Below are 16,194 nucleotides of genomic sequence, written 5' to 3'. Positions count from 1 at the left end.
TAGTTAACCCTTTCACCAGTGATCACCATATAACTGTTACAGGTGACGCTGGTTGGTTAGTTAATTTTTTATAGTTTCAGGGCACCCGCCATTTATTACCTAATAAAGGTTTAACCCCCTGATCACCCGGCGGGTGTCATTTGTGACTGTAATAACTGTTAGGGCAGTTAGAGTTAGCCCCCTTTAGTTCTAAGGTACCCCCCTAACCCCCCCAATAAAGGTTTAACCCCGTGATCACCCCCCGTCGCCAGTGTCACTAAGGCTGGGTTCACATTGCAGCGGTTTATGAGAACGGATGTGATTCGCACCGCACTGCAGTGCAAATCACATCCGATCTCTGTGCGATTCGAGCTCAGCCATACAGATAGTATGGCTGAATTTGCGTCGCACCCGCCGCACCCGCCGCACCCGCCGCAAACTCGCACGGGACCCTTTTTTTGGTCCGCAGCAGAATCGGATCGCATGGGTGTTCACACCATGCGATCCGAGTTTGCAGATCGCACTGCAATATGCGAACTGATCTGGGGGTGTCATTAACATTTCACTGACACTCCCAGCAGTTCGCATAGGGCAGTGTGAACTGCCGCCGGGAGGCATGCGATGCGGGAACCCGCCGCGGATTTGTGGCGTTCCCGCATCGCTCCAGTGTGAACCCAGCCTAATAAGCGATCGTTTTTCTGATCGCTGTATTAGTGTCGCAGGTGACGCTAGTTAGGCAGGTAGGTATTTAGGTTCGCCGCAGCTTTTTATAGCGCCAGGGACCCCCATATACTACCGCATAAAGCCCCCTGATTGCCCCCTAGTTAACCCTTTCACCAGTGATCACCATATAACTGTTACAGGTGATGCTGGTTGGTTAGTTATTTTTTTAGAGTTTCAGGGCACCCGCCATTTATTACCTAGTCTCACTAGTGTACCCCTAAATTTAGGGGTGTCTACTTTCCAAAATGGGGTCATTTGGGGGGGGGGTTTGTGCCATCTTGGCATTTTGTGGCCTTCAAAACTGTAACGCCCTTAGAAAGCCTGAAGGCGGTGCTTGGTTTTCGGGGCTACGCGGCTAGGCTCCCAAAAAGTCCCACATATGTGGTATCCCCGTACTCAGGAGAAGCAGCAGAATTTATTTGGGGGTGTCATTTCACATATGCCCATGGAATGCGTGAGCAATATATCATTTAGTGACAACTTTGTGAAAAAAAAAAAGTTTGTAATTTTCCCGCAACTTGTGGCAAAATATAAAATATTCCATGGACTCAACATGCCTCTCAGCAAATAGCTTGGGGTGTCTACTTTCTAAAATGGGGTCATTTGTGGGGGTTTTGTGTCATCTTGGCATTTTATGGCCTTCAAAACTGTAATAGGTAGTGAGAAGTGAAATCAAAAATTTACGCCCTTAGAAAGCCTGAAGGCGGTGCTTGGTTTTCGGGGCCCCGTACGCGGCTAGGCTCCCAAAAAGTCCCACATATGTGGTATCCCCGTACTCAGGAGAAGCAGCAAAATTTATTTTGGGGTGTCATTTCACATATGCCCATAGCATGTGTGAGCAATATATAATTTAGTGACAACTTTGTGAAAAAAAAATAATAATAATAAAAGTTTGTAATTTTCCCGCAACTTGTGGCAAAATATAAAATATTCCATGGAATCAACATGCCTCTCAGCAAATAGCTTGGGGTGTCTACTTTCTAAAATGGGGTCATTTGTGGGGGTTTTGTGCCATCTTGGCATTTTATGGCCTTCAAAACTGTAATAGGTAGTGAGAAGTGAAATCAAAAATTTACGCCCTTAGAAAGCCTGAAGGCGGTGCTTGGTTTTCGGGGCCCCGTACGCGGCTAGGCTCACAAAAAGTCCCACATATGTGGTATCTTCGTACTCAGGAGAAGCAGCAAAATTTATTTTGAGGTGTCATTTTACATATGCCCATAGCATGTGTGAGCAATATATCATTTAGTGACAACTTTGTGTAAAAAAAAAAAAAAAAATTTTTTTTTGTCATTATTCAATCGCTTGAGGCAAAAAAATAAAATATTCAATGGGCTCAACATGCCACTTATCAATTTCCTTAGGGGGTCTACTTTCCAAAATGGGGTCATTTGGGGGGGGGGTTGTACTGCCCTGCCATTTTAGCACCTCAAGAAATGAGATAGGCAGTCATAAACTAAAAGCTGCGTAAATTCCAGAAAACGTACCTTAGTTTGTAGATGTGACAACTTTTGCGCAAACCAATAAATATACAATTATTGACTTTTTTTTTTACCAAAGACATGTGGCTGAATACATTTTGGCCTAAATGTATGACTAAAATTGAGTTTATTGGATTTTTCTAATAACAAAAAGTAGAAAATATCATTTATATCGCAAAAAATAAAAATCGCAGAGTCAGTCAAATACCTTTAAAAGAAAGCTCTATTTGTGGGAAAAAAAGGACGCAAATTTTGTTTGGGTACAACATTGCATGACTGCGCAATTACCAGTTAAAGCAGCGCAGTGCCAAATTGTAAAAAGACCTCTGGTCATTGACCAGCAAAATGGTCCGGTCTGAAAGTGGTTAACCAAACTTCAACCAAAATAAAATAAATATCTTTATTGCTATAATAGAAAATACTTATATTGCAACAGCAATTACAACTCCCAGTTGTTTGGTCTTTGACGGTACCTCGGTTCTCCATTTAACGTTACCTTTTTACCAATACACTGCGGGACCAAAATTTTACCATACCAGGCCTCTGGCCGTTTATCAGCCCGGAGACAACCCACTTTCCCGCAGTGTCACCAAACCCGTATCCCAGCCTACCCTTCCGCTGGGATACACCAAAAGGGGGCACATACCACCTATGAGCCCCCCACACACTTCCATCACATCATTTTCTTTACCCCGTCAAAGACCAAAGACACCGCCTTCCACTGCTATGACGACCTTCATCACCGAACCTGCAAGAAAAAGGAAACATTGACAACAGCCAGAAATCCAAATAGCACATCAAGCTAACTTAAGGGCGGGTGGGTGGGCAACTTCACTAATCTTGTGACCCACGCTTGATGTTTTGACTCCTCCCCCTGTTTATATAGCGCTCCGCCCCCCTTCTCTTCCTGACTCTCAGCTCCACCCCCTTCTCTTCCTCTATCTCAAAAGTTAACCCTACAGGGGTTTACCAAGCATTAGTCATGCCAGCCCTGCACCTCCGTCTTTGCCTGCGTTTCCGTGACTCCCTTCATAGCTCCAGAAGGTGGAACCATGTCACTCGGCAGATCAGATAGGTCCCCGCTCGGGGCCAGCCGGCGGTGCTCAGGGCTAACAATTTGACGGTGCCTTCCTGAGACTCTGGGCTTTTCTAGGTCACATTTGGGGCTTCAGCCCCCCCCAGCCACCCCCTCCCGATGCCCCTGGTCATCTGAGATGGGTCTTGAGCTTCTTCCTGAAGGCCAGATGGTTTTCATCCGAGCGGATGTCCGTGGGTAGAGCGCTCCATAGCCGTGGTCCTTGGACTGGGAACCTTCATTCGCCTTTTAATTTATAACGGGTCTTGGGGATGTGAAGGAGGTTCTGGTTAGTTGACCGGAGAGGGCGACCTGGGGTGTAGTGCTTTATTTTGACAGAGATATTGTGGGGCTTTTCCTTGTGTACATTTGTGAGTGAGGCAAATGTAAAAATGTAAAATCTTAAATGTAACTCGGTCTTTCACGGCTAGCCAATGGAGGGTCCTCAGGGACGGGGTGATTGATTCCCAGGGAATCCTGGATGGTTGGGAGGTATGTGTAAGCATTACAAAACATGCCAGCAATTTTAAAACACTTTTCTAATAAATAACTTGATAAATAACTTGACAATCACTGTGGTATACCAATTTTTATCTTTTGTTTTTCTCAAGGAATTCCTACGGAAGTTTTCAGGATCAAAGGACAGGCCTTGGGTCGGCCTAAAAATTGAGAAGAAAATATGGAAATGGGTGGACGGAACTTCTCATAAATCGAGAAAGTAAGATACCAACCCTCCTTTTTTTAGACATAGAAATGGCAAGTTATATACTTGTCATCTGTCTCATTTTCTGTGTGGAGTTTGGAGATTTATACAACCCCCGTTTCACAACTTTTGGAAAATATTCATTCAATTGTTTAATTGTGTAAAAAAAATAAAAATGATTTGCATTTAACATTCCAACCCTCTGGCTTTAAGAAATAGTTAAAAAATTTTAAAAAAGAAAACTGTAGTTAGTTGCAACTGTTTTTGCAGATCAAGCAGAGGAAAAAAATATGGAATTCTGAGGAAAATATTTTGGAATCACCACGTATATTGCAGTTCTAAAACAAACATCTTCATCAGATTACATCCTGAAAAATGATGTCATCATCACCAAACATCCTTTTAATTGATGGAATAGAGAAAGTGTCCAAAATCTCAAAATAAACTTGTGAATTTATTGAAGATTTAATGACTGTCATCTTCCCCCGTACCTTTACTTGACAAGCACCCCCAGATCATCAATGATTGTGGATATTTGCAAGTTTATATTGAGATTTTGGACACTTTTCTTATTCCATTAATTGAAAGGATGTTTGGTGATGATCACATAATATCATCTTTATGACCAGGCCATTTTATGTGATGCGGCACTACATTAATTTATCAGATAATTGTGCGATAGTGCGACACTGTACACAAATAAAATTGACGTCCTTTTTTTCCCATAAATAGAGCTTCTTTTGGTGGTATTTGATCACTTCTGCGGTTTTTATTTCTTGCGCTATAAACAAAAAAAGAGTGACCATTCTGGAAAAAAAATATATAAAAATTTACTTTCTGCATTAAAATAAAATAAAATAAGATAATTAAAAAAATAAAATTTCTTCATCAATTTAGGCCAATAGGTGTAAAAAAAAAAGCAACACACATAACCGGACGTTCGACAGATTTAACTCCGGAGGACTTTTTGACGGACTTTCGACGGAGTTCCGACGAATCAGACTTGGCCACACACAACCACACCAAAGTCCGACTGATTCAAATGTGATGACGTACGACCGGACTAGAATAAGGAAGTTCATAATTCAGTCCTCGCCTCCGGTCTCCCGCTCCGGTCCACCCTCCGTGTCCTCTGCTCCGGTCTAACAGGCGTGTTCTCTAATTCTGTCCTCCCTTCCGTGTCCTCTGCTCCGGTCCCCCCTCCATGTCCGCTCCAGTCCCCCTCCGTATACTCCTCTATGGTCCTCCTCTCTGGTCTCCCGCTCCGGTCCTCCTCGCTGATCTCCTGCTCTGGTCCACCCTCCGTGTCCTCCGGTCCTCCCTCCGTGTCCTCTGCTCTGGTCCCCCTCCGTATACTCATCTCCGGTCCTCCTCTCTGGTCTCCCACTCCAGTCCTCCTCTCCGGTCTCCCGCTCCAGTCCTCCTCTCCGGTCTCCTGCTCCAGTCCTCCGCTCTGGTCCCCCCTCTATGTCCTCCGCTCCGGTCCCCCCTCCGTGTCCTCCACTTTGATCCCCCTCCATATACTCCGCTTTGGTCTCCCCTCCATGTCCTCCACTCTGGTCCCCCGATCCGGTCCCCCCTCCGTGTCCTCCACTCCAGTCCCCGCTTCGGTCACCCCTCCTCTGTGTCCTCCACTCTGATCCCCCTCCATCTCCTCCGCTCCGGTCCCCTCTCCGTGCCCTCCATTCCGGCCCCCCCTCTGTGTCCTCCGCTCCGGTCCTCTGCTCCGATCCCCCTGCCATGTCCTCCGCTCCGGTCCCCCACCATATATTCTGGTCCTCCTCTTCGGTCTCCCGCTCCAGTCCCCCCTTCGTGTCCTCTGCTCCGGTCCCCCTGCCGTGTCCTCTGCTCCGGGCCCCCCTCCGTGTCCTCTGCTCCGGTCCTCCCTCCGTGTCCTCCACTCCAGTCCCCGCTTCAGTCACCCCTCCTCTGTGTCCTCCACTCTGGTCCCCCTCCATATACTTCGCTCCGGTTCCCCCTCCATCTCCTCCGCTCCGGTCCCCTCTCCGTGCCATCCATTCCGGCCCCCCCTCTGTGTCCTCTGCTCCGGTCCTCTGCTCCGATCCCCCCGCCGTGTCCTCCGCTCCGGTCCCCCACCATATATTCTGGTCCTCCTCTTCGGTCTCCCGCTCCAGTCCCCCCTCTGTGTCCTCTGCTCCGGTCCCCCCTCTGTGTCCTCTGCTCCGGTCCCCCCTCCGTGTCCTCTGCTCCGGTCCCCCTGCTGTGTCCTCTGCTCCGGGCCCCCCTCCGTGTCCTCTGCTCCGGTCCTCCATCTGTGTCCTCCACTCTGGTCCGCCCTCTGTGTCCACTCCGGTCCCCCTCCATATACTCCTCTCCGGTCCTCCTCTCTGGTCTCCCACTCTGGTCCTCCTCTCTGGTCTCCCGCTCCAGTCCCCCCTCCTTGTCCTCCGCTCCGGTCCTCCCTCCATATACTGCCCTCCGGTCCCCCTCCGTGTCCTCCACTCTGGTACCCCGCTCCGGTCCCCCCTCCTTGTCCTCCGCTCTGGTCCCCCGCTCCGGTCCCCCCTCTGTGTCCTCCGCTCCTGTCCCCTTCCGCATACTCCGCTCCAGTCTTCCACTCCGGCCTCCCACTCCGGTCCCCCCTCCATGTCCTCCGGTCCCCTTCCGTATACTCCACTCCGGTCCTCCTCTCCGGTCTCCCGCTACGGTCCCTCCTCTGTGTCCTCCGCTCCTTTCCCCCTCCATATACTCTGCTCCAGTCTTCAGCTCTGGTCTCCCACTCCGGTCCCCCCTTCTGTGTCCTCCGTTCCAGTCCCCCTTCTGTGTCCTCCGTTCCGGTCCCCCCTCCGTGTCCTCTGCTCCGGTCCCCCCTCTGTGTCCTCCGCTCCAGGCCCCCTCCATATACTCCGCTCCAGGCCCCCTCCATATACTCCGCTCCAGTCCTCCTCTCTGGTCCCTCCTCTGTGTCCTCCTCTCCTGTCCCCCTCCATATACTCCGCTCCGGTCTCCCTTCCATGTCCTCCGCTCCGGTATCCCCTCCTTGTCCTATGCTCCGGTCCCCCATCGTGTCTTCTGCTCCGGTCACCGTCTGTACACTCCGGTCCTCCTCTCCGGTCTCCCGCTCCGGTCCACCCTCCGTGTCCTCCGCTCCGGTCCAACATCCATGTTCTCCACTCCTGTCCACTCTGGTCCCCCTCCATATACTTCGTTCCGGTTTCCCCTCCATCTCCTCCGCTCCGGTCCCCCCTCCGTGCCCTCCATTCCGATCCCCCCTCTGTGTCCTCCGCTCTGGTCCTCTGCTCCGGTTCCCCCGCTGTGTCCTCCGTTCTGGTCCCCCACCATATAGTCTGGTCTTCCTCTTCGGTCTCCTGCTCCGGTACCCCCTCCATGTCCTCTGCTCTGGTCCCCCATCCGTGTCCTCCGCTCCGGTCCTACCTCCATACACTCCCCTCCGGTCCCCTCTCTGTGTCCTCCACTCTGGTCCCCCGCTCCGGTCCCCCCTCCGTTTCCTCCGCTCTGGTCCCCCGCTCCGGTCCCCCCTCTGTGTCCTCCGCTCCTGTCCCCATCCGCATACTCCCCTCCAGTCTTCCGCTCCGGCCTCCCACTCCGGTCCCCCTTCCATGTCCTCCCCTCCGGTCCCCCCTCCGTGTCCTCCGGTCCCCCTCCGTATACTCAGCTCTGGTCCTCCTCTCCGGTCTCCCACTCCGGCCCCTCCTCCGTGTCCTCCGCTCCTTTCCCCCTCCATATACTCCGCTCCTGTCTTCCGCTCCGGTTTCCCACTCCGGTTCCCCCTCCAGTCCTCTGCTCCGGTCCCCCCATGTCCTCCATTCTGGTACCCCCTCCGTGTCCTCTGCTCTGGTCCTCTCTCCATGTCCTCTGCTCCGGTCCCCCCTCCGTGTCCTCTGCTCCGGTCCCCCCTCCGTGTCCTCTGCTCCGGTCCCCCTGCTGTGTCCTCTGCTCTGGGCCCCCCTCCGTGTCCTCTGCTCCGGTCCTCCATCCGTGTCCTCCACTCCGGTCCGCCCTCTGTGTCCACTCCTGTCCCCCTCCATATACTCCTCTCCGGTCCTCCTCTCTGGTCTCCCACTCTGGTCCTCCTCTCTGGTCTCCCGCTCCAGTCCCCCCTCCTTGTCCTCCGCTCCGGTCCTCCCTCCATATACTCCCCTCCGGTCCCCCTCCGTGTCCTCCACTCTGGTACCCCGCTCCGGTCCCCCCTCCGTGTCCTCCGTTCTGGTCCCCCGCTCCGGTCCCCCCTCTGTGTCCTCCGCTCCTGTCCCCTTCCACATGCTCCGCTCCAGTCTTCCACTCCGGCCTCCCACTCCGGACCCCCCTCCATGTCCTCCGGTCCCCTTCCGTATACTCCACTCTGGTCCTCCTCTCCGGTCTCCCGCTACGGTCCCTCCTCCGTGTCCTCCGCTCCTTTCCCCCTCCATATACTCCGCTCCAGTCTTCAGCTCTGGTCTCCCACTCCGGTCCCCCCTTCTGTGTCCTCCGTTCCAGTCCCCCTTCTGTGTCCTCCGTTCCGGTCCCCCCTCCGTGTCCTCTGCTCCGGTCCCCCCTCCGTGTCCTCCGCTCCAGGCCCCCTCCATATACTCCGCTCCAGGCCCCCTCCATATACTCCGCTCCAGTCCTCCTCTCTGGTCCCTCCTCCGTGTCCTCCGCTCCTGTCCCCCTCCATATACTCCGCTCCGGTCTCCCTTCCATGTCCTCCGCTCCGGTATCCCCTCCTTGTCCTATGCTCCGGTCCCCCATCGTGTCCTCTGCTCCGGTCACCCTCTGTACACTCCGGTCCTCCTCTCCGGTCTCCCGCTTCGGTCCACCCTCCGTGTCCTCCGCTCCGGTCCAACATCCATGTTCTCCACTCCTGTCCACTCTGGTCCCCCTCCATATACCTCGTTCCGGTTTCCCCTCCATCTCCTCCGCTCCGGTCCCCCCTCCGTGCCCTCCATTCCGGTCCCCCCTCTGTGTCCTCCGCTCTGGTCCTCTGCTCCGGTTCCCCCGCCGTGTCCTCTGTTCTGGTCCTCCACCATATACTCTGGTCTTCCTCTTCGGTCTCCTGCTCCGGTACCCCCTCCATGTCCTCTGCTCTGGTCCCCCATCCGTGTCCTCCGCTCCGGTCCTACCTCCATACACTCCCTTCCGGTCCCCTCTCTGTGTCCTCCACTCTGGTCCCCCGCTCCGGTCCCCCCTCCGTTTCTTCCGCTCTGGTCCCCGCTTCGGCCCCCCCTCTGTGTCCTCCGCTCCTGTCCCCATCCGCATACTCCCCTCCAGTCTTCCGCTCCGGCCTCCCACTCCGGTCCCCCTTCCATGTCCTCCCCTCCGGTCCCCCCTCCGTGTCCTCCGGTCCCCCTCCGTATACTCAGCTCTGGTCCTCCTCTCCGGTCTCCCACTCCGGTCCCTCCTCCGTGTCCTCCGCTCCTTTCCCCCTCCATATACTCCGCTCCTGTCTTCCGCTCCGGTTTCCCACTCCGGTTCCCCCTCCAGTCCTCTGCTCCGGTCCCCCCATGTCCTCCATTCTGGTACCCCCTCCGTGTCCTCTGCTCTGGTCCTCTCTCCATGTCCTCTGCTCCGGTCCCCCCTCCGTGTCCTCTGCTCCGGTCCCCCCTCCGTTTCCTCTGCTCCGGTCCCCCTGCTGTGTCCTCTGCTCCGGTCCTCCATCCGTGTCCTCCACTCCGGTCCGCCCTCTGTGTCCACTCCTGTCCCCCTCCATATACTCCTCTCCGGGCCTCCTCTCTGGTCTCCCGCTCTGGTCCTCCTCTCTGGTCTCCCGCTCCAGTCCCCCCTCCTTGTCCTCCGCTCCGGTCCTCCCTCCATATACTCCCCTCCGGTCCCCCTCCGTGTCCTCCACTCTGGTACCCCGCTCCGGTCCCCCCTCCGTGTCCTCCGTTCTGGTCCCCCGCTCCGGTCCCCCCTCTGTGTCCTCCGCTCCTGTCCCCTTCCACATGCTCCGCTCCAGTCTTCCACTCCGGCCTCCCACTCCGGTCCCCCCTCCATGTCCTCCGGTCCCCTTCCGTATACTCCACTCTGGTCCTCCTCTCCGGTCTCCCGCTACGGTCCCTCCTCCGTGTCCTCCGCTCCTTTCCCCCTCCATATACTCTGCTCCAGTCTTCAGCTCTGGTCTCCCACTCCGGTCCCCCCTTCTGTGTCCTCCGTTCCAGTCCCCCTTCTGTGTCCTCCGTTCCGGTCCCCCCTCCGTGTCCTCTGCTCCGGTCCCCCCTCCGTGTCCTCCGCTCCAGGCCCCCTCCATATACTCCGCTCCAGGCCCCCTCCATATACTCCGCTCCAGTCCTCCTCTCTGGTCCCTCCTCCGTGTCCTCCGCTCCTGTCCCCCTCCATATACTCCGCTCCGGTCTCCCTTCCATGTCCTCCGCTCCGGTATCCCCTCCTTGTCCTATGCTCCGGTCCCCCATCGTGTCCTCTGCTCCGGTCACCCTCTGTACACTCCGGTCCTCCTCTCCGGTCTCCCGCTTCGGTCCACCCTCCGTGTCCTCCGCTCCGGTCCAACATCCATGTTCTCCACTCCTGTCCACTCTGGTCCCCCTCCATATACCTCGTTCCGGTTTCCCCTCCATCTCCTCCGCTCCGGTCCCCCCTCCGTGCCCTCCATTCCGGTCCCCCCTCTGTGTCCTCCGCTCTGGTCCTCTGCTCCGGTTCCCCCGCCGTGTCCTCTGTTCTGGTCCTCCACCATATACTCTGGTCTTCCTCTTCGGTCTCCTGCTCCGGTACCCCCTCCATGTCCTCTGCTCTGGTCCCCCATCCGTGTCCTCCGCTCCGGTCCTACCTCCATACACTCCCTTCCGGTCCCCTCTCTGTGTCCTCCACTCTGGTCCCCCGCTCCGGTCCCCCCTCCGTTTCCTCCGCTCTGGTCCCCGCTTCGGCCCCCCCTCTGTGTCCTCCGCTCCTGTCCCCATCCGCATACTCCCCTCCAGTCTTCCGCTCCGGCCTCCCACTCCGGTCCCCCTTCCATGTCCTCCCCTCCGGTCCCCCCTCCGTGTCCTCCGGTCCCCCTCCGTATACTCAGCTCTGGTCCTCCTCTCCGGTCTCCCACTCCGGCCCCTCCTCCGTGTCCTCCGCTCCTTTCCCCCTCCATATACTCCGCTCCTGTCTTCCGCTCCGGTTTCCCACTCCGGTTCCCCCTCCAGTCCTCTGCTCCGGTCCCCCCATGTCCTCCATTCTGGTACCCCCTCCGTGTCCTCTGCTCTGGTCCTCTCTCCATGTCCTCTGCTCCGGTCCCCCCTCCGTGTCCTCTGCTCCGGTCCCCCCTCCGTGTCCTCTGCTCCGGTCCCCCTGCTGTGTCCTCTGCTCTGGGCCCCCCTCCGTGTCCTCTGCTCCGGTCCTCCATCCGTGTCCTCCACTCCGGTCCGCCCTCTGTGTCCACTCCTGTCCCCCTCCATATACTCCTCTCCGGGCCTCCTCTCTGGTCTCCCGCTCTGGTCCTCCTCTCTGGTCTCCCGCTCCAGTCCCCCCTCCTTGTCCTCCGCTCCGGTCCTCCCTCCATATACTCCCCTCCGGTCCCCCTCCGTGTCCTCCACTCTGGTACCCCGCTCCGGTCCCCCCTCCGTGTCCTCCGTTCTGGTCCCCCGCTCCGGTCCCCCCTCTGTGTCCTCCGCTCTTGTCCCCTTCCACATGCTCCGCTCCAGTCTTCCACTCCGGCCTCCCACTCCGGTCCCCCCTCCATGTCCTCCGGTCCCCTTCCGTATACTCCACTCTGGTCCTCCTCTCCGGTCTCCCGCTACGGTCCCTCCTCCGTGTCCTCCGCTCCTTTCCCCCGCCATATACTCTGCTCCAGTCTTCAGCTCTGGTCTCCCACTCCGGTCCCCCCTTCTGTGTCCTCCGTTCCAGTCCCCCTTCTGTGTCCTCCGTTCCGGTCCCCCCTCCGTGTCCTCTGCTCCGGTCCCCCCTCCGTGTCCTCCGCTCCAGGCCCCCTCCATATACTCCGCTCCAGGCCCCCTCCATATACTCCGCTCCAGTCCTCCTCTCTGGTCCCTCCTCCGTGTCCTCCGCTCCTGTCCCCCTCCATATACTCTGCTCCGGTCTCCCTTCCATGTCCTCCGCTCCGGTATCCCCTCCTTGTCCTATGCTCCGGTCCCCCATCGTGTCCTCTGCTCCGGTCACCCTCTGTACACTCCGGTCCTCCTCTCCGGTCTCCCGCTCCGGTCCACCCTCCGTGTCCTCCGCTCCGGTCCAACATCCATGTTCTCCACTCCTGTCCACTCTGGTCCCCCTCCATATACTTCGTTCCGGTTTCCCCTCCATCTCCTCCGCTCCGGTCCCCCCTCCGTGCCCTCCATTCCGGTCCCCCCTCTGTGTCCTCCGCTCTGGTCCTCTGCTCCGGTTCCCCCGCCGTGTCCTCTGTTCTGGTCCTCCACCATATACTCTGGTCTTCCTCTTCGGTCTCCTGCTCCGGTACCCCCTCCATGTCCTCTGCTCTGGTCCCCCATCCGTGTCCTCCGCTCCGGTCCTACCTCCATACACTCCCTTCCGGTCCCCTCTCTGTGTCCTCCACTCTGGTCCCCCGCTCCGGTCCCCCCTCCGTTTCCTCCGCTCTGGTCCCTGCTTCGGCCCCCCCTCTGTGTCCTCCGCTCCTGTCCCCATCCGCATACTCCCCTCCAGTCTTCCGCTCCGGCCTCCCACTCCGGTCCCCCTTCCATGTCCTCCCCTCCGGTCCCTCCTCCATGTCCTCCGGTCCCCCTCCGCATACTCAGCTCTGGTCCTCCTCTCCGGTCTCCCACTCCGGTCCCTCCTCCGTGTCCTCCGCTCCTTTCCCCCTCCATATACTCCGCTCCTGTCTTTCGCTCCGGTCTCCCACTCCGGTTCCCCCTCCAGTCCTCTGCTCCGGTCCCCCCATGTCCTCAATTCTGGTACCCCCTCTGTGTCCTCCGCTCTGGTCCTCTCTCCATGTCCTCTGCTCCGGTCCCCCCTCCGTGTCCTCTGCTCCGGTCCCTCCTCCGTGTCCTCTGCTCTGGTCCTCCCTCCATGTCCTCCACTCTGGTCCACCCTCCGTGTCCACAACGGTCCCCCTCCATATACTCCTCTCCTCCTGTCCTCCTCTCTGGTCTCCCACTCTGGTCCTCCTCTCTGGTCTCCCACTCCAGTCCCCCCTCCTTGTCCTCCGCTCCGGTCCTCCCTCCATATACTCCCCTCCGGTCCCCCCTCCGTGTCCTCCACTCTGGTAGCCCGCTCCGGTCCCCCCTCCGTGTCCTCCACTCTGGTCCCCCGCTCCGGTCCCCCCTCCGTGTCCTCCACTCTGGTCCCCGGCTCCAGTCCCCCCTCTGTGTCCTCCGCTCCTGTCCCCTTCCGCATACTCCGCTCCAGTCTTCCGCTCCGGCCTCCCACTCCGGTCCTCCCTTCATGTCCTCCGGTCCCCTTCTGTATACTCCACTCCGGTCCTCCTCTCTGGTCTCCCACTCCGGTCCCTCCTCCGTGTCCTCCGCTCCTTTCCCCCTCCATATACTCTGCTCCAGTCTTCCGCTTTGGTCTCCCACTCCGGTCCCCCCTCCGCTCCTCCGCTCCAGTCCCCCCTCTGTGTCCTCCGTTCCGGTCCCCCCTCTGTGTCCTCCGTTCTGGTCCCCCCTCTGTGTCCTGCGCTCTGGTCCTCTCTGCATGTCCTCTGCTTCGGCCCCCCGTCGTGTCCACTGCTCCGGTCCCCCCTCCGTGTCCTCCGCACCAGGCCCCCTCCATATACTCGGCTCCGTTCCTCCTCTCTGGTCCCTCCTCCGTGTCCTCCGCTCCTGTCCCCCTCCATATACTCCGCTCTGGTCTCCCACTCCGGTCTCCCTTCCATGTCCTCTGCTCCGGTCTCCCCTCCATGTCCTATGCTCTGGTCCCCCATCGTGTCCTCCGCTCCGGTCACCCTCTGTACACTCCAGTCACCCTCTCCGGTCTCCCGCTCCGGTCCACCCTCCGTGTCCTCCGCTCCGGTCCAACATCCGTGTTCTCCACTCCTGTCCACTCTGGTCCCCCTCCATATACTTCGCTCCGGTTTCCCCTCCATCTCCTCCGCTCCGGTCCCCCCTCCGTGCCCTCCATTCCGGTCCCCCCTCTGTGTCCTCCTCTCTGGTCCTCTGCTCCGGTCCCCCCGCCGCGTCCTCCGTTCTGGTCCCCCACCATATACTCTGGTCCTCCTCTTCGGTCTCCCGCTCCAGTCCCCCCTCCATGTCCTCTGCTCTGGTCCCCCCTCCATGTCCTCCGCTCTGGTCCTACCTCCATATATTCCCCTCCGGTCCCCCCTCCGTGTCCTCCACTCTGGTCCCTCGCTCCGGTCCCACCTCCGCGTCCTCTGCTCTGGTCCCCCGCTCCAGTCCCCCCTCTGTGTCCTCCGCTCCTGTCCCCTCCGGCATACTCCCCTCCAGTCTTCCGCTCCGGCCTCCCACTCCGGTCCCCCTTCCATGTCCTCCCCTCCAGTCCCCCCTCCGAGTCCTCCGGTCCCCCTCCATATACTCCGCTCCGGTCCTCCTCTCAGGTCTCCTGCTCCGGTCCCTCCTCCGTGTCCTCCGCTCCTGTCCCCCTCCATATACTCCGCTCTAGTCTTCCGCTCCGGTCTCCCACTCCGGTCCCCCCTCCAGTCCTCTGCTCCGGTCCCCCCATGTCCTCCGTTCTGGTTCCCCCTCTGTGTCCTCCGCTCCTGTCCCCTTCCATATACTCCGCTCCAGTCTTCCGCTCTGGTCTCCCACTCAGGTCCCCCTTCCATGTCCTCTGCTCCGGTCTCCCCTCCGTGTCCTACGCTCCGGTCCCCCATTGTTTCCTCCGGTCCCCCTCCGTATACTCCCTTCCTCCTCTCTGGTCTCCCACTCCGGTCCACCCTCCATGTCCTCCGCTCCGGTCCAGCATCCACGTTCTCCACTCCTGTCCTCCCTTCCGTGTCCTCTGCTCCGGTCCCCCCTCCGTGTCAACTCCGGTCCTGTCCCCCTCCATATACTCCGCTCCAGTCTTCCGCTCTGGTCTCCCACTCAGGTCCCCCATCCTGTCCTCTGCTCCAGTCCAGTCTTCCGCTCCAGTCTCCTGCTCCGGTCCACCCTCTGTGTTCTCTGCTCCGGTCCAACATCCGTGTTCTCCACTCCTGGCCTCTCTTCCGTGTCCTCTGCTCCGGTCCCCCCTCCGTGTCCGCTCCGGTCTCCCTCCGTATACTCTTCTATGGTCCTCCCCTCCGATCTCCTGCTCCGGTCCTCCTCTCCGGTCTCCCGCTCCGCTCCTCCTCTCCAGTCTCCCGCTCCGATTCCTCCTTCGTGTCCTCCACTCTGGCCCCCCTCCATATACTCCGCTCCGGTCTCCCCTCTGTGTCCTCCACTCTGGTCCCCCATCCGTATACTCCGCTCTGGTCCTCCTCTCTAGTCTCCCGCTCTGGTCCCCCACCGTGTTCTCCGCTCCAGTCCCCCCTCCGTGTCCTCTACTCCTGTCCTCCCTCTGTGTCCTCCTCCTCCGGTCCCCCTCCATGTCCTCCACTCTGGTCCCCCTCCATATACTCCACTCTGGTAAACTCCAATCCGGTCCCCCCTCCGTGTCCTCCACTCCAGCCCCCCGCTTCGGTCCCCCCTCCTCTGTGTCCTCCACTCTGGTCCCCCTCCATATACTTCGCTCCGTTCCCCCCTCCATCTCCTCCGTTCCGGTCCCCCCTCCGTGTCTTCCGTTCCGGTCCCCCCTCCGTGTCCTCCGTTCCGGTCCCCCCGCCGTGTCCTCCGCTCCTGTCCCCCACCGTATACTCTGGTCCTCCTCTCCGGTCTCCCGCTCCAATCCCCCCTCTGTGTCCTCTGCTCCGATCCCCCCTCTGTGCCCTCTGCTCCGGTCCCCCCTCCGTGTCCTCCAGTCCTCCCTCCGTGTTCTCCGCTCCAGTCCGCCCTCCGTGTCCACTCTGGTCCCCCTCCATATACTCCTCTCCAGTCCTCCTCTCCAGTCTCCCACCCTGGTCCTCCTCTCTGGTCTCCCACTCTGGTCCTCCTCTCTGGTCTCCCGCTCCTGTCCCCCCTCTGTGTCCTTTGCTCCGGTCCCCCCTCCGTGTCCTCCAGTCCTCCCTCCATGTCCTCCGCTCCAGTCCGCCCTCCGTGTCCACTCTGGTCCCCCATCCATGTACTCCTCTCCAGTCCTCCTCTCCAGTCTCCCACCCTGGTCCTCCTCTCTGGTCTCCCACTCTGGTCCTCCTCTCTGGTCTCCCGCTCCGATCCCCCCTCCGTGTCCTCCGCTCTGGTCCCCCGCTCTGGTCCCCCCTCCCTGTCCTCCGCTCTTGTCCCCACTTTTCCTCTACGTTATCCCGCTCCGGTCGCTCCTCCATGTCCTCCACTCCT

The sequence above is a fragment of the Lithobates pipiens genome, unplaced genomic scaffold (assembly GCF_037356315.1).
Source record: "Lithobates pipiens isolate NorthernLeopardFrog02 unplaced genomic scaffold, aLitPip1_a1.2 Scaffold_8, whole genome shotgun sequence".
Taxonomy (NCBI): Eukaryota; Metazoa; Chordata; class Amphibia; order Anura; family Ranidae; genus Lithobates; species Lithobates pipiens.
The sequence above is the reverse complement of the archived record's forward strand: the minus strand, read 5'-3'. Positions refer to the sequence as shown.